The sequence below is a fragment of the Oxyura jamaicensis genome, chromosome 3 (genome assembly GCF_011077185.1).
Source record: "Oxyura jamaicensis isolate SHBP4307 breed ruddy duck chromosome 3, BPBGC_Ojam_1.0, whole genome shotgun sequence".
Lineage (NCBI taxonomy): Eukaryota > Metazoa > Chordata > Aves > Anseriformes > Anatidae > Oxyura > Oxyura jamaicensis.
Window position 1 is genome coordinate 2,474,001 of NC_048895.1, and position 18,578 is coordinate 2,492,578.

At 46.2% G+C, this 18,578-nt stretch overlaps 1 protein-coding gene and 1 long non-coding RNA gene across 10 annotated transcripts in view; both read left to right on the plus strand.

The window, feature by feature from the left end:
- Positions 1-605, plus strand: part of LOC118163814 — a 1,645-nt gene extending 1,040 nt beyond the window's left edge. Inside the window, exon 2 of the long non-coding RNA XR_004749199.1 lies at positions 375-605. This is a non-coding gene — a long non-coding RNA (uncharacterized LOC118163814). The remainder of the gene's footprint in view (positions 1-374) is intronic.
- Positions 1-18,578, plus strand: part of CCDC85A (coiled-coil domain containing 85A) — a 122,787-nt gene that overhangs the window by 82,639 nt on the left and 21,570 nt on the right. The window lies entirely within an intron of this gene.

An 18,578-nucleotide genomic window follows, 5' to 3' on the forward strand; every position in this document is an offset into this window, starting at 1 on the left:
AAAAGCTGGACCATGAAGCTCTCCTCAGGGGAAACGTGCTGAAGAGAACAGCAAAAGCTGAATGGTGCAGAACTTCTCAAGGGCCACAATGAAGAAAACTCCAAAAGCTGCTCAAGAAGGCACTCCTCAGGGGCCGAAGTGAAGAGAACCAGAAAATCTTCATGATGAAGAACTCCTCAGGGCCATAGTGAAGAACACTACAAAAGCTGCTTAAGAAGCCAATCCTCAGGGGCCATGAGGAGAAGAAAACATGAACAGCTCCATGAAGAATCACTCCTCACGCGCCAAAGGCAAGACACGAAGAGCTGAATGGTGAAGCCCTCCTCAGGTGAAATGTGGTGTGGAGAAAACCAAAAAAGCTGCACGATTGAGAGCTCCTCTGGGATGTAGTGAAGAAAACACCAAAAGCTGCTCAAGAAGGCATTCCTCAGAGGCTGCAGTGGAGAAACACCAAAAGCTGGACCATGAAGCTCTCCTCAGGGGAAACGTGCTGAAGAGATCCTGAAAAAGTTGCACGATAAAGAACTCCGCATAGGCCATGATGAAGGAAACCGCAGAAGCTGCACGCAGAGGCACTCCTCAGGGGCTGGCATGAGAAAAAAAAACACACCAAATGTTAGAAGATGAAGCACTTCTCAGGGGCAACAAGGTGAAAACGAGACCAAAAGCTGCACAATGAAACTCTCCTTAGGGAAAACGTGCTGAAGAGAACCCCAAAAGCTGGACGATGCAGAATCCTCCGGGGTCACACAGGGAAGAAAACACCAAAGGCTGCCCACAGAAGCACTCCTCAGGGGCCACAAGCAGCCCACCGGCCGCGCCTCGCCTGCGCGCCGCCATGGCCGCAGTGCCGCAGCCCCAGCACAGCCAGCACCACGTCACCCACCCTGCCCTGTGACACCTCTGCTCCCTCACAGCCAGGCGCCGCCCCATTGGCCGCTGCCTTGGCGCCTCTGGGTCAGCAGCCAATAGCGAGGCCGCTGGCGCTTGTTGCTAGGCAGCATGGAGCTGTGGCACCCAATGGGCGCCAGGAGGCCCAGGGCTGAGGCCTGGTGCGGTGCCTGGCAGGAGCGACGAGGCCTCCCTGACGCCACCTCCAGCTCTGCCTCGCCTTGCCCCCCGGCCCTCCAAGAGGCACGTTGTTACGCTAGGAGCACGCAGACTGCTCCAGCAAGGTGGCAGCGGCATGGTGCAGGGCACACGGACATTGCCCATCAATAAATCCCTCCTCTGTCCCCGGTGACACAGAGTACACTGCCCGCTTTGCCGTGCTGCCCACAGACGTGAAATTGGGTCCTCAGTGTCCTGAAAGGGTACAAACCAAAGCCAGTTCTGTTAGCACAGCCCACAGGACTAAACACGGTTAAAACCATCCACCGTGAGAATGCAAATCTCTTTCTTCCTCACCAAAACTCCCCAGTGATTCCTCACCAAAACTCCCCAGGGACATGGAGCTTTTGCACCAGCTTCTTGCAGAACTGGATCTTCAGTGCTTGTACAGCTCTGCAAAGCTTCCGCTCTGCAAACTTTTAAGTCTGTGGACTTTGGAAGGACCAAGGCCCCGCTCTGCAACTCGCCGTTAGATGTCGTCTTCAAAACCAGGGGTTCTTATCGATGCAAGCCAGATCTAGAAAGGCTGCATCTTCCTGTTTTCAATTTTGAGGGGTAATCCAATCTATAGAAGATTGCGGGAACATCACCACCCTCTGAGCTTGGCCTGTCAGCCAGTTCTCAACTCTCCTTACTGTCCGCTCATCTATCCCACATTTTCTTAGTTTTTCTAGGAGGATATTGTGGGAGACAGTGTCAAAAGCTTTGCTAAAGTCAAGGTAGATGACATGTACTGCTCTCCCCCCATCTACCCAGCTTGTGATGCCATCATAGAAGGCTACGAGGTTGGTTGAGCATGACTTTCCCTTGGTGAATCCATGCTTACTACTCCTCATAACCTTCTCTTCCAATTGCTTGTAGATGGCATCCCAAAGAAGCTGTTCCAAGACCTTTCCAGGGATAGCAGTGAGAGTGGCTGGCCTGTAGGCCTGTACGTATTCACATACTGGCCTGCGGCCTGTATGTAAATCCACATACTGTTCATATACCTGAGAAATCTTTGGGAATATTGGGTTAGTGAGTATCTTAGAGATACGAACACAGCTCTCCAGTTTTGGTTATCTCACTCTAAATGTAATCAAATCCTATTAATTCTAAAAAAATCTAAAAATAATGCATGATGAGAAATGGAAAGTTATGGGAAAAGTACAACTGCATGGAATAAATGGGTCTCTTAAATAATTAAACATACACATTCTTGCATTTACTTTACTTGCCCTGAATCCTTATTTTTAAGGATTCACCTCAGGCAATAGAGCTCTCTTTTGCAGTTACTTTTTAGACTAACGCCTTAGCCAAGGGAATGAGGCAATTATAATCTTGAAGTCCTATTTCTCGAGGTTTCTAACTCAAACACTGAAACGTTTACTCTCAGGTGAGATCTGCTGCATGAGGTCCCCGGTGGGGCCGGGCAGCAAGGTTGTCTGTTCCATTAACTGCTTGTTGGGTTGTGTGAGCTGCTTCAGTTTTGTGTAGGACAGCATCAGGGGGGGGCGATGGCTGGCTTACTGGAAATACTGGCGTGCTGCTTCTGAAGCCTTCATCATTAAGGTTACAGCTGGGAACGCAGCTACAGGTGGGAGATGCCCTGATGGTCTGAAAAAGACTTTCACAAGGTAGCCACTGAAATAGAGAGATTTCTGTCCACCTAGGGCTCTTTGGAGCTGTGGCTGGTTCCAGATGTTGTCTGTTCCACGGGTTGCTTTGTAATGTATTCTGCCGTCACGATGTACAGCAGACAGTGTTTGTTGAGAGCTACTGCATGCAAACAGCTATGAGTCTGCAGGTCTCACTGCTTTCTAAGTGCCCCTCGTTTACCTAACAGCAGCGTGAATCCTCATGCAAGAAGTTAATAATTATTACTTAATAATTATTATATGATTCTTATAATTGTTACCTTTGCCACATGGGAGACCAGTTAGTTCTGTGAGAGTGGTAGATGCCGATTTCGGCTTTCTTCCATCAAAGGGCTGAAAGGGTTCAGGAGTCCGGCAGACGCTGAGCTTCCCTGACACTTCTGGAAATCCCTTACTCCTTGACCTTGACCCAAACGTTGTGAGGAGTGGCATCTTGGATATACTTGAATGTCTGGGTACTCAGGATTGCATTCTGATAGCATCCTCCCATGGCTAGAAGATGCTTTTAAAATAAATTGGGATTTCTTGAGGAAAAGGGCTTTGTTCAGGGAGCTGTGAGAAACAGCTAAACCGTCGTGCTCTGAATCGCACTTGTGAGTGCGTGTGCAGGTTCAGGTGCTGAGTAAAATGAGCTCAGCAGAGGTAAAGGTAGCAGATCTGATCCTTGCTTAGGTTTAGCAGAACCGCTGCTTTAAGTCATCTTTAACAAAACCCAGTGTTGCAGTTCCAATATGTGCTAGCTACTGCATTAGAGGCACTACTAGAAACTGGTCTGTGTTGTGAGGGTGAAAATTATCTCCTGCAAGGGCTTTTGTGTTTACTGCACTGTTAAGGGTTTTTTAAAAAGTATGCGATGCTATTTTCCTGCAACTTATTATTTATTTACAGCATCTATTAATCTCCTCTTAATTATTCATGTAATTTAAATTTTACATGTTACTGCCACAAGATATAGCTACCTTTTCCGTAAGAAACCTTGTACTGTCATGTGTTATACTTCAGGGCAAGGTTAAGACTCAGTCATTATGCATTATATCTGGATTTAAGAAACAGTCACGAATATCAGTTCTCTCTGTTCCTCCTCTTGGCTTTCACATCTTTGATGACTTTGTGAAATACCTGAAAACTGCAAAGTTTGCTCAGGTTTAAATTTACAGAATTGTTTAAGCACTTTACATTTTTATGTACTCATTTTGTTTCAGTGAGCCTTTACATCTCCATGTAACTAAGGATTTAAAAAATTCCAAGTTTTCATCTGACTCCACTCAGTTTAGGACAGATCTTCCCTACTGGTCTCAATGGGAACAGAGCTGTCACTTGGCTGCCTTTGAAAATCTGACCCCTAACTTATTAAACAACTAATTCCTGTCAGCATTTGCACTGGATTTGCAATGGATGGCAGCATTTACAGTGGGTACGTACAGCATTTTTGATCTAAAAGCGCCCATTAGGTGAACCGTTGTAGAAGTGGAAGAGTTACTGTTAGCCTCAGCTGGGCTTTGGCTGCTGGCTGAGGTGCGGCTGTTGAACTTTGGCTGGCTGCAGCGGGCCCTTCTTAGGGAGCTGCTCGCTGCCTCGTGGCTGCTCGCTGCCTGCACGTCGCCCCAGCCAGTGTTGCAGCTCAGCTGGACCGGGCACTGCGCGACAGGGCCACAGGGCAGCGGTTGCCTCTGACAGGGAAACAAAGCGGTCCTTCAACTTGCACAGAAGGATGCATCAGCTGGGGGTTAGTACCCGTGCTTCCCGAAGCTGGCGGCAGTTTGTGGTCCCTGTCCTTGGCCCTGTCACTTTGTGGGGCTGTGCTTCTCGTTACAGGCCGGAGTTCCTCTTACAGTGCCTGCAGCAGTCACTAATATAGTAGCTGTATAGGAAAATGCAACTCTGTGTATATTGTATATGGTATTTGCATAACTGGAAGTGAAAACCAAGTTGCTGAGCTCTCACTGTGCCAAGTGCAGGTGGTTCGGTGGTAGAAAGACGACTGGAGAAGTGCAGTGTACATGATGTGGCAGGACCACGCGAATCATACTGCCGTGTAAAATAGTTTTGTTCTGTGTTGATGGAATTTGCTTCTTAATGTTCTTCTTTCTGCTCTGGGAGCCCAAGTCAGTGCAGTTAAAGGAAAGGTTACAGCCTGGGATGTAGTCATCTGAGTTCCAACCTCAATCCCGCTCTAGATGTCTAAATCTGTTCTAAATCTAACTTGAAACCGTAGGCACATGTATGCAGGAGAGGCACACTGTGGCAGGCGCACGTACGTCTATGTCTCTCTTAAAAAGCATCACTTGGTGCTTCAAGGCTGAGCATGTCAGGTTCCTCCCCCAGGAAGAGCCGCGGCTCCGCTGGGTTCCTGTTGTCCAAGGTGCAGTGGCCGTGGGCAAGGCAGCTCTGATGCAGCTGCAGCCGGATCCTGACCTGACAGTGCGACTCTGGGGCAGCTGAGTGGACAGCCTCCCATCATTTAAGTCTCTGACTTCACTTCTGCTGTCATTTGAAAGAACTTCTATGTTTTTTTTTTTTTTTTTCTGTGTTTTGTAAGAACTGGAAGCCTTTAAAGGAAAATGCCATAAATGCTTTCTTCCTAGGGTGGTAGATTGGTGAGTGAAATGAGCTGAGGAGTAAAAAGTGCTCTCTCTGGAGATGGGGAGAGGCCTCAGGGAGGGATGTGGGCAATTCTGTGTTGAAAAGAAGCATTGAATGGTGGGGACCCGTTCTTGGTCCCAGTGCTGTCAGCTCAGCCTGCCTGACATGCGTGGGACAGAGGGACATGCGGCAGGGCTGGGCAGTCATTGCCTTTCCCTGAGCTGCAGTGAAGGAGGTCCTTCATGACTTCCTTCTTTTATTCCTTCTGCACGGTGTAATGCCAAGATGCACGACGGCTTCTTGTAACTCCTGTCTGGAAGGGTTACTTCTTGCTCCTTAGCAGAGCAGACAGACGTGGCTGGAGCAGATAGGTAAGAGGGTATTTGCCCAGCATACCCCTCCACAGCTCATCAGCAGCTGGTGCTCGATCTGCGCGCGTGTCCAATGCTCAGTGGCACAATTTTCAAGCTAAAACTTCCACGTTGGGCAGCATTTTGCTCCCTGAGAAATGGTTCTTGGGTCAGTGGCTGGCTGCAAGGAACACAGAAAAACTGTGAAAACAGCAGAAGTGACAAGGAGAGGCCAGATAAAAGAATTAACAGACCATGTTATGGCGTAGTACAGCCCCTTCTTACACTAGTATTAACCTGAAAAATAGCAGCAAAATTAAGCCTTCAGAGTGAAGAAGCTTTTTAACTAGATCTGGAAAATAAATCTTGGCTCCAATTGTGTTAGCCTTGCTAAATCATTGATCCACCCTTGAATGTCCTAAATTTACAGCCATGGGGCAGGTTTTACATGCGAGAGAAAACTGTTGGATGGAAATGAAAGCACCGTGGAAATGCTGGGATCAAAATGCTGGCGTGCAGAGAGAGCAGTATAAGCGCTCTCTTACACGCCACTCCTCTTGGTAAGTGGCATATCGTGTGAATGAGGCTGGCATAATTAAAAGAACGTCTTGTGCAGATCTTCAAAATACTCTTATGAAAAATCCATTTGTATTCAGTATCAAATATTTGATTCTCCTATACTTCAGTAAAATGCTGAGTTCATTCATGGGAATTGGCAGTAGAGCTATTCTCACAGCAAATACAAGATCTGCAGCATACTACCATTGAATGGTACATATTTTTACGAGGTTAAATATAGCTATATGAACATTCAGAAGTTTCTGTGTGTGTATGTCAGAGCTTTGAAAAGGGCCATGAATGGCACATATGGAAAGGGGATATTTTTTTTTTTTTTTAAAAAAAAACAAACTCTTTTGAAACTTCTCCTTTGACTCTTTGTGACAGGATCTAGCTTCATTTGAATGTAACATTTGGTTTATTATTATTTTTTAAAAGCGTGCTTTGCTTAAATCTTCAGACCAAACTCATCATTCATGCAGCCTCAATCTTCCTGCCTCTTTTCAAAGCATATTTGTCTTCCATGGGTTCCCCACCTGCAAAAATACACAATGTGAATGTCTGCTCCAGGGTCAAAATGATGCTTCTGCGTGTGAAATTTGACAACGTGCATATTTATCCAGCTGATAAACATGTCACACAAGAGAAATGTTTGACAAGATGGTAGGAAGTAAAATTTTGCGGACATGGAGGCATATGTCCACTTTTACTGCTTTTCCTGGGCTTTCAGTTGTTTTTGTTGGCATATCTCTAAGTATTCAAGCAAACATTTGTGTTGATGGATGATCTGAAGGTGTAAGGAAATCACGGAGTAAGGAAAATACTAATTTCTCAGTCTAGATCCTGTGAGACACCCGCATTACAGAAAACAAGGTAAAGTCAGAAGACTTCATTGTGGTCCTTAGTGAGGGTTTCTTCAAGTAAAAAGAAAAACATGAGAAAGAACTTGAGATTTGCTATTTATCGTTGCCTTTATAAAAAGAGAAATCATTTTAAAATGCATACATCATTTGTTGCAGTGTAATGTGTAAAAACTATCTAAATCTTACATATTTTATTATTATTTAGTTATGGGGGGGAACAATAATTAACCTGTCTTGTTAGCATGAAACAGATTTTTTTTTGCTAGAGACTCTTCTGCTGGGGTAGCAATCTTGCCTTTGATTATGTGCTATTACATTATGAAAACCGCAGTTCAGTCAAACTCATCTTTCATTCAACAGATTTTCAATTTAATGTGGTATGAGCTTATTGAACTCGCTGTGAAGATTGCTCAAGGTGACATTTCAAATAAACATAATTTTTCTGCAATCTTTTCACAGAGAAGCTGGCACAAATGAATGACAATTGTGAAATAATCTTGCAGTTAAGAAATATGACTTGTAAAATTTGGTTGTTTTGAGTAGCAACATTGCTAATTTTTTTTAAGCTTGACTGACTTTTCTATTGTGGTTCACAGGGCCAAGAAGACTTGTTTCTAGTACGGAACAGTTCACCGTGCTCTGTTAAACTATGCTCTAGGTAAAAAGTGTTTAAAGTCTCTTAAAGTCTGTAGCACAGAGAGCAGCAGGTGAAACCAAGTGCTGGTGAAAATGTAAAGTTACAATTAGCAGGTAAAGGCTAGCATTTGGGAAGTGGCTCTGAGCACGATGAAAATACCTACCGATCCAATAGGATAGGTTGTAGCTTGCTGGCGGAGGGAAGGAGATCATCCTGGGAGAGCTGCCCCTCACAGAGCAGCTCACAACTGCTAAGTTGTTTTTTTACAGCTGGGAAGGAGGGGACAGGGAGTCCAAATAACTTTGTCCTTGGTGTTGGGCCTCACTTTGGGTATGTAAATAGGTTAATATGTAAATTCTGCAGGAGAGGAGTCCTGCCTCCGCTGGGGCTTGCACGTCCCATCGTTGCATTTGAACTCATGCCAAGTTGCAGCGGGTGGTTGCCTTCCTGAAACATATATATGAATATACACACTTAATAAAAGCATAGGCAGCCCACAAACACACTATTTACCCATGTATCTCTGCCAGAAGTGCAGATCACTCCCCCTTTGCTGGCTGGGCTGCGTTCCCTGGCTGTGTCGCGGCACAAGGTAGCTCCTTCCCTTCCTCCGCGCCCAGCTGAGCAGCAGCGGACTGGCTGGGACTCGTGTTTTGTGCCCTGTTACGCTGTGTCGGAGCTCGGGTCTGCTCTGGTATCAGTCATCTCGAAAGTTATACGACCCATTTTAGTGCGCTGTAAAAACGGAAGCGATTAGTGGCAATACACCCTGCCAGGGTGGCAAAGCAGCCGGTCAGAGATACGCATCAGCGAGGGGAAGTAGAATTTAAACTCCCTTTTAATTTGTGCTGAGACATTAACTGTGAATTATGAACCAGCATTATTTAATGAAATATGTGGTCTTTAATTGCTTGGGTGTGTGCATACTTAACATGTAGGACAAAGTAAGTGGTGCATCTGATTGGATTAGCGGCAAGTTCAATCTAGTGTGTGACACTGCTGATTCAAGTCTTTTTGATTTAGGATCAGAGTGACTTTGGCTGAACTGTAGGTTCTGTGGGTGTAATGCATTATTTCAACAGGGAAAAGAACTTAATTTGAGAAGAGTTGGAATATGCAGTGTGGATTTTTTTTTTACCCACTGTACAGGAAAGCTTTTCTGTGACGTGAAATCTCTTCCTACATGGTCCCCAAGAAGTCCATAAGGAGTTGCAAAGACATTTCCCCAGTGTATCAATACTATCAATACTTCCTGTATAATTTGTGAAAATGTGGTTTTTCCTTTATATTTATCAAACCTGAATCAAAAGGACAGATACCCTTTTTCCTGTAAAGACATTGATCTGAATCAGCAGATTTGATAAAACGTTCTTACGACATGAAGATGAAAGATTTTGTAAATAGGTAATGGAAATAAATAATTGTAAACTCAGCAGGAGCTGAACTTCAGTCTTCACTCTTTGTAAAAACATCTTGCCCCTTTGTGAATATTTTTAAAATCGAAAGACAAATTGAAACCGTCCTGCATTAGTCATAGGTGAGTGTGTTATACTCTATCAGTGATGTGTCTTTGACTAAAGATTTCGGAAACGTCATGTGAATCTTTTGGCTGTACTCGTCAAAATACCAGAGGTTAGGTCTGGCTAATGCTTGTCATCAACACGTTGTGCGCTTGCTGACTGTGTGTGTATATATATGGTCTTTTTTCGTCTTTCTGTGTGTTACTGTGAGAAGTCGGTTGCGGTAGAGGAGTCACCAACTTCCATCTCTGACACTGTTGGAGACCTGTTAAATACCCTATGTGCTAATAGTAGTATTTTTAAGAAAACATCGTGAAATGTCACTTTTGGCAGTATTTTATGACTATTTTGGCAGTATATTGTGACTATTGCAGTAATTATGGTACTTAATGAATGTGAGGTCATAAGGGCTTTCAATGAAAAACACTTTCAATTTTTTTCATGTATTTATTTTACAGTTCTGAAATGTACCTGGGCAGGGGAAGAAAGAAGCTGGTTATGTGGCACCAGCAGTGGGTCTTATTTGGGCTTTGACGTGAGGTAACAAAAAGCAGGACGTGGCATTGCATAGTCAGCATTTCTGAAACAAAATTGGCTATTGCCAACATTTAACATGTTTAGTAGCAGATGCTTGGATGCTGAAGGCATTGCAGACTTTCTTTGAAGGTAATGGATGACTTAAAGAATACCATCTAGAAAAAAAAATCACTTCTCTTTACATTTACTGGGAATTCTTTACTGTATCATAAGAAACATTGTGTTCATGTTAAGAATAAGGCATAAAGATAAGGGGATTTTCTGAAAATAAGTTTACTGATTATTACTTATTTCCTCTGATTATACTTTTTTCCCAGCAGGTCTGCATTCCTCTGATTTCCACAATAAGGGATCTGTCTCACTTGTTAGTTCAAATCAGGGTCACGTTTCCTTCCCATCTCTCTGCCTCCTTCCTTTTCTCTTTTCCCTTCTTAAACCTTCAAAACCAAGTGCGAGCTTTTTCCCTTAATCTTTTTTTTTTAACCAAAGGACTCAATCCCTTTGAGACCTGACCCTTTAATCTCATATTCTTCTAAGACAGAGCAATGACTTCATGCTTAACAACATTTTGATCAAAATATCTGTGTCAGTGGCAACAAATGGAATACCATCAGCAGGCAGATCTGGAAGCTGACAAAAGGCTCTCTTTGTTACTGGTCTTGTTTGTAAAGAAGCCGGTGTCTGTTCAGTGACCAGTCTGGAATAAACAGGTGGTCTTTCATCCTTTCTTGCCCTGCAGCAGTGCCCTGGGAACAGGACCATTGCCCTGTTTGGTGTCCACGTGTGAAGTTCTTGTGCGAAGCTCAGGGACACCTGAGATGTTGCTGTGTGTTGTGTTTCTTCTCCGTTCAGCTGCAAGTAGTGTCCTCAACCATGACTCCATCATGGTTAGATGGAGTCTGGACGGAGCTTTTGATGTTTAGGTGACAGGGATAAATGTTTCATTCAAGTGTTGCCCGGAAGCCCTAATTCTGGTTCTGTGCAGACTCTACCATGGCTGCCAAAGTCCTACACCTGGCTAAAGCTGGTGTAACGCTGGTGTTGGAGCTTGGGCGTTTCCTCTTCCTCTCATCATGGGAAGCTGCCCTTGGAATGGGTATTAGGGAGAAGTCCAGAGCCTGTGGCCTTTTAGCGACCTCCCTTGGGTCGCCACGCGTGGTCTGCCGCCCTAGCACTTTTCTTGCTGTCCCATACAATGTAAATCCTTCCCGTGATGCCCGTGGAGCCGGGCTGCTGGTCACCATGCAGCAAATGTGCTCAGCAAAACTCAGCCAGCCGCGTCGCTGCCACTGCAAGCGTTCCCTTGACAAGGAGTGGAGGGGGAGGCCAGGAGCGTTGCGAGTCATTGAGCTGGAAGGACTCTGTCCTCAGATGTGTCTGCAGCAAGCAGGTGTGCAAACAGGTTATCGAGGTGGGAAAAATGTTGACTTACTGTGACTTACCAGCCCGTGAAGTGGCTTAGGGATGTGTCAGCTGCCTTTGGACTTCTGCCTGTTAGTAACAATGAGACTTAACCAACCAACCAACCAAAAAAAAAAAAAAACAACAACAACAACAACAAAAAACACCTAGAAAGATAGTGAAGAAAGCAGATGCAATTCCCCTTCCGACTCTTCTTGCTCCACTTGCTGCCCGAGTGCTGTAGGATACCACACTCTGATGAGGAGCGCTGAGATTTTCTGCCGGTGCTGGGCCCGCAGGGTGCAAGGGAAGGGGCTTGCAGCTACCCAAGGAAAGGCACTTTGCTGCCCTGGGGAGCACAGGCCGGCCGGGCTGTGCGGGCAGCCTGCAGCAGAGGGGCAGGGAACCTTCAATGTCTGCTCTGCCCGATGACTCTGCTGCCGCTGCCCTTACTGGGGAGCCTTGCTGAAATGTGTTTGTGCTGCAGGAGAGGCATGTTTAAAATTTCCCTGAGCTTCTGGCACATTTCCAGGAAGAAATTGTTTTGTGTGTCAACTGTTCCTGGAGCCAGTATGTCGTTGTCGCTGCTATTAAAAGAAGAGGAGGGAAGAAGATTCCTTTTGCTCTCCTGCCCCATGCTTTGAGATTTTTTTTAAGTCTTCGTTAAGACTGGAAGTTACTGTTGAGTTCTTGCGCACGGCGTGATGTAAACGAAGCGATGGAGGCTGGGCGAAATAAGTTGTCTTCTGCTGTTTCCGTGAACGTGAAAGCAGGGCTGTCCCCGTGAATGGCAGGAAGTAATGCAGATAGATTGCAACTGCTTGCCATGCTTCATAATGCCACGGAAACGGAGAATTTAAACCTTCTGCAATAATTTATCAGCTCTGGTCTTACATTTACATCCCTGTCCCATGAAGAATGTTGTGCTTAATTCTGATCAGATCGTTTTTCCATTTTTGCCAAAATTTTAGGTAGGGGAAAAGGCTCAAAACCTCCTTTTGACCATATCCACTTCCAGCAGAGAAAAGGAAACTGGGCGTTCCTGGGATTATTATCGGAATTCCTCTGCCTCCGCAAGGCAGGAAGCCAGACTGCATTGTTTCAACGGCATTTTTCTAACCTTAGAATTCTGTCTGTATTTCTCAATTCTCTTCAGAAATTTCAGGATGCTGTCTGCATCTTGTTACAGCAGCCACCCTGCCCGCTTGTTTGTGGACTTCCTCTACCTTCCTTGCCCTCAGCACCACGGTATCTGAGCTCAGCCAGGGTAACGTAACAGTAGGTAGTCTGGTTTAGTTGTCTTTTTAATAAGAATTGCAGCGGCCACAGGTATGTAATATAATCTGATTTGTAATCCCCCCAGCTGTTTTACCTGTAGCTTTCGTTCAGTCTATACTGACAGACACAGGTCTTTTATTGCACAGGACTCTGAAAATAATTGCATCTTTTTGTCTTAATTCTAGAAAGTCTCAGGAGATATAATCCTGTTTTGCAGCTGCTGGGAGAGGAGGATGTCAGTATTTTCTTCTCTGTCTTTCTCTGGCCTGTTGGAGCACACTTTTAGCCTTTGTAATCCTATTAAAAAACCAACCAAATAGCAACAAAAAAGAAAAAACCCTAACATCCCAACCTTTGGAACGTGGCCTGGATGAAATCCCAATAGCTCTCAGGCAGCAAGGAAACATAAAGACGTGCCATCGCTCACAGGTGCGCACGCAAACAAGGGCCCTGAGCTTTGGGGTCTGTCTCATCGTCCTATAGCGGGCAGTGGAAGGGGGACACGGTGCTGAGCGGGGCATGGCCGCGTGTTTGGGGTCCCAGGGCTGGTAGTAGGCTGCTCTGCCTACATCTCAGCGGCGTTTCCTTCTCACCTGGCATTTTCCACCAGCCTGTGTAACCAAAAGCCGTGCTCAATTCTTTATGTTTGAGGAGAGGAAGTACGTAAACTGCTTTCCCGTTAGGGAAATAATCGGGGAGTAAACTAGAGGAGACCGTGTCTGAAGTATTTGTGTTTGGTTCAGATGATGTAGATAAGCCGCTGTGAGAGCTCTCGGGTTTGACTGCTCCGTGAATCATTCAAAGCTCCGCATGCGTGTCGGAGCCCCTGTACGGCTGAACAGAGTGCTCTGTCCCCGATGAGAGGTGCAGGTGATTTGAGAGCCTGCAGAATTACCGCAATTGTTTATTTACCATTTTCAGGTTCTAGAGTACCTCCTCTATTTGGCTGATTTCATCCAAACGGAATTAAATGGCACTTGAAAGCTAACAAAAGGAGCAGGCGAGGCGTGGCGTAGCATCCCCTCGTGTGTTTCGCAGGGAACAGCGCACTTCCTAACAGCCTTGCGGGGGCTGGCAGCAAGGGCAGACGCTGTTCTGTGCACGGCTTACTTCTCCCTGGGGCTGCTTGGAGGTGTCTTTGCATCCTCTAAATGTTTTGGAAATGTAGTGAAGTGAAAACGCTCCATTAGCCTCTTCATGATATTCCTGGTTAAGCTGAAGTACTCCAGAGAAAACGTGGTGTTCTGGTGTCCCACGTTCGAGGTTTACAGAATTAGGGCTGCTGAAGGAAAGCTCACGCTGACATTTCAGTTTGCTTAATAAAGTGGTAGCACTGCCAGAATTGGCTGACGAACAACATCGGATTGCTGAGGATCGGGTCCTGGTCCCGCTGTGGTTCAAGGTGACTGCACTCGCACAGGTGGATGTTGGGCTGCAGGAGCTCTGTCAACAAGACCCTGGCCGGTCTTTGTGCTCCAGCTTCAGGGCACCTTCTGGGGCTTCCTCCCCGCTTGCTGGCCTTTATGCAGAGCCTTCTCTTTCTTCCCTGGTCCATCTTTCAGTCAGATGGAGCACCCTGTTCTCTTCCCACCTCCCTCACCCTTTTTTTTCTAGGAGAACGCCGGTCACTCTAGCAAAGCATGCCTGTGCACCCTTGCAGGCTCGGCTTTTGCACAGCCGGAGCCTCTGGTCACTTTGGTTGTTCCCAAGTGCCCTTTTTGCAGGAGGTCTGACCCTGCCAGCAGTGGCTGCTGTGTGTAGCCTCAGGCTCCGTGGTGCTGTCCCTTGGGCACTACCTGGCTGTGGGGAGGCTGAGGCTGAGGCTGCGGGAGGCTGCTGCGCGGCTCTGAGATTCGGGGCTGGCTGTAGCGCTCATTAGAAAGTCTGACTCACGGTTCCGATCTGAAATTGTATATTGGCAGAGCTTTTAACACAGCTAGTAAGGCATTCTTGGAAATGTTTACAGCTCTGGCAATAAGCACAAATGGTATGTTTTCTTTTTTTCCTTTTCCATTCTGCAGTTGAGAATCGAAGTCAGGGCTTCCAGCATGGCAGAGGAACACCTCTGCAGTTAATCACTATTTACCAAATACGTTTATCTCGTCTGTGTATTTGAATAGTGGTGCACCTTGTCGTTATAACGATGATGTCCCTCCTCATTTCTGAAGTACGGGGACATGTTTATTTCACAACCACAATACGGTGACAAAAATCTGAGGTCTCCTGTTACAAATAAAGTGAAGGCTTTCTGTAAGCATGTTGAATTCCTTCTCTCCTTTATGGCATACAGACCACATACGGACTTGGTTTTCTCAGCGAAGGACCGTAATGCTTGTCGTGGGTATCTGCAAGCTGCGGCTGAGACAGCTGCCTATGGGAGAGAGACCTTCTGTTCTGCTGCTTCAGCACTGATGGAGATCAAATGGCAGAAGCATTTAAATTTCTTATATTTTTACCTTTTCATGTAGTTTGGAGACAAAGTAAATAGTAGGAATATTGGGGATATTAGTTCCTTAGTTTGCCTGGTTAATTCATGCAGCTTGACGTGATTTTGGGGTGTTTGTGCAGCTTTGCTAGTGTGAGTTTACTTGTCATTTGGGTTGCATGCTTTGGTTCTGCACTTTAGGTTGGGTGAGCTGCGGTGTGGGATCTGAAGGCTCTTTGTCCTCGGGTACTGGCAGAGCAGCAGTAAAGCTGGTCTAAATTTAGTGTCTTGGCATTGTGCGCGCTGCTTCCTTCCTCTTCCTTCTCCTCTCTGACACTGGTTACAGAATTGATTTCTTCATTTGGCTGGGACAGTTATTATCCCTCCTGCGCTTGCTAAATGTAAATGCTCTGCTGTCCAGCATGCTGCGTTATCAAAGCCTTTGTGCCGTCCGGGTTATAGTCGGACAGGAGTGGTTTAAAATGCTTAAAAGTAGGAGAAGCCACGAAAAGTTTGATAAATGGTTATATTAGGGCTGTACAGTGCTCTTAAGAAGGAGCTTCCCAAACAGTTTTGAGTCACGCAGAGAGTAACCTGTGAAGAGGGAGTGTAGAGGTTGGATAACTGCCTCCTGACTGAAGGAGATGAGCATAAAAAGGATTCCTAGGTTTGACCTGATCTGGAATTTCTGCCGGCATAGTTTTCGGTTTTGGCCTACATCACGGACCCGCAAGCAGAAGGTTATCATTTATTAACTAGAGCTTACTGTGTCAATGCTAAAATTCTTCGCCAAGCTAACTTTTCTACATACGATATTTCTTTGACATCTGGCGAGTTGGGGGCTGAAAAATCGAATCCTCTGCCCTCAGGAGGGTGCCTGTGAGCGTCTGTGGAGAGCTGCAGGGATGCTGAGGGTCCTTCAGCACACGTATCCAGCACCTCAGTCGGTGTGACCCCCTGGTCCTCTGTCTTTTGCCCAGACATGGCTGTTGCTGGGAAGCTTTGGATTTTCCCTCATTGTCTGTGTGCCCACCGAACCCTGCTCCTCTCCTGGTGCTGCGCCTGCAGAGCCACGGGCAGTGCGGGGGCAGAGGGACGAACCCGAGCGGTTCAGAAGAGCCCACGAGGGTTTTACTGGCCGCAAACACACGAGATCGATGCGAGAGCAAGCTAACAGTCGGTGGGAAAAGCTTTAGTAATAGCATAATGGATTTGATTTTTCTTAGTTTTCATCAATAACATGGCAAATGCATTTAGCACAGGCTGAAGTGGAGCTAACGGGATATCAGGCTGGCCAGGGAGAAAAGCTTTGTCGTTGTCACCTCTAGTTTCAAAAAAAACACACCAACAAAGCAAGGCTAGTGTTACAGCAGACCATTAGCGTGACGGCACTCTCCAGCTGTTAGCTAGAGTGCTATGGAGAGCTTTAGAGACATTTGATGTCTGATGTTTGATGTCATTTTTAGTTGTTCCTGCAGCTGAATCCTCTGGGAGAGGTTTTCAAACTGGCGCTTTCTTGGCAATGGATTCAGCTGCAAGCTTTGTTGCACCCCAGAGCTAAACATGCAACAAAACCTCCAACAAATGCAAAAATAAATCAACAAAGCTCTAAAGTGGAAGCCAACCCCTTATTTTCAGTAGCTCTGTCACAGACAGCGTTTGGGTGACCGTAGGGGTGTTCCTCAGGTGACTTTGGCAGGAGCAAAGCCCCCGGTGCTGCCACAGCAGAGCAATGCCTGTGCCTGATGTGGGATATGTCTGCACCACAGCCTGCTCGGCCCCGACCCGCTGGCTACAGCCACGGGCTCTGCTGTGCCAAAGCAGCACCTAAATCCAGCCGAAGGTGAACACCCCATGGTCTGAAACAGGCAGCCTGGAGGAATCATTGAAGGCATGGCTAGGGCTGCCTCAAGGCAACGGGGAGTATTTGTTTACTGCAGTAAATAGGTCATCTGTGATTAAAAGCTGCTGCAGATCAGGAAACACTACTTTCATGTGAAATCTGGGTAAAAATAGCTGGTACAGAGGTATCATAACTAGCACACCTATGTGTAGCGTGCCCTGAAATGGGGAAACACGGCACGCATTGCCTGAGAAACAAAACGAGGTGGTGGGGAAGTACTGCACTTGGGATGTTTGAATTAGCATCTGTCGCTTCTCTGTTTGCAAGGATTCCGTTCTGAAATACGCAGTGAATGAGCTGAGCTTAGTGAACTGTAGTTTGAGTTGCAGGGAGAAGTGGGGAAGGGCTGGATCCATAATCCCAGGAAGTCTCGGCTTGGCGTGAGAGAATTTCAGACAGCACCACTTGTGAGAAATGCAAACCTTGTCCTAGTGCTGTGTTCGCTGGCATGAAGCTTTCCTGGAGCTTCAGAAAAGTTTGCCCAGGCTGCCTTTCTGTCCATATGACAGCACCAGTCCTAATGCTGCTGGGCTGCTGGGGAATTCTGCTGCTCTGTAATAAGAAGTTCTCCAGCACTTATCTTACGTAACATCCCTACTGAGTGTGCAACCACAACAGAAAATCAGAGCAGACAGGGCTAAAAATGACCTTCAGAAGTTGCCGTGTGCCAGTGCCGGAGGCTGGACGCTGCTGGTGTGGATGTGGAGCAGCTTCAGCCATTGAGAAATGCAGGTGGAGGGAAGGTGAGTTGGGGTAAAGCCATTAGAGGGGTTTTTCTCACATTCAAAGTAGCTGAAAGGGGATGGATTGCAGTAATAACAAGTCTCAGTCATGAATATTAATATTGAAGTAATTAAATCAGATGACTAGGAATTATAGGACAGGGAGATACTTCACGTGTCATTGAATCTGCTCCCCAGTTAGCATGGAAACCCTTTCATAAATGTACGGAGCTGCCAGTGAATCACAGGGGGGTTTAGAACAGCCCTTGCACAGCCTTGTTTTTCATCTTCCATTTGTTGAAAGACGATTTTGTTTTCATCGCAGGATGCGGGGTGTGGATCTGAGCAACCAAAACCTGATTTGATATGCAACTGCCAACACAGTGCAGGGGCAGCAACAGCAAATGACTTTCTGTGTCGAAGCTGAGTCTACCTGAACCGAACCTTCATTGCCATACGTCAAAGTATCCCTATACATAACATGCTACATTCTTTGCTGAGGCAAATTGTTGGCAGTTTCACTCGTTTATACCGTGTGCGTTTAAAATCGGTGTATCGGGATGTGACAGCTCTCCAGAGTCTGGTGACCTCCTTTAGGAACATGAATACCAAATTAGCTGAGCCAGTTGAAGCAGAAGATGGTGACGTTAACAGAAGCGAGACGGTGTTTGCGTTCTCGTGAAATCATATTTTTCCATTTTCTGGCCATGAGGATGTAAGGACCGGCTGCTGCTTCTCCAGAGCCGCTGTCTGTCCAGCCGGGCATCTTCCGTCTGCACTGGCCATAGGCAAACAGCAGTGCTCTTCTCTCCCAGTACCTCCAGCCTCCAGGTATTGTCAGCTTGGAGGATTCTCTCTGTTTTCTATGGGTTGTGTGGTTTGCTTATCCACTGTATTACCACTCACCTCCAAAGTTGAAAGGTTCTACCCATTCTTAACATCCATGGAGCATGTCGCTTCATGCGAACTGACAGGTTTATCCTTTAGAGTTGATCCAAAAGTCTGTCGATACCCCATGGTCAGTTGTTGTGGATCTGAAAACAGAGGCTAGAGG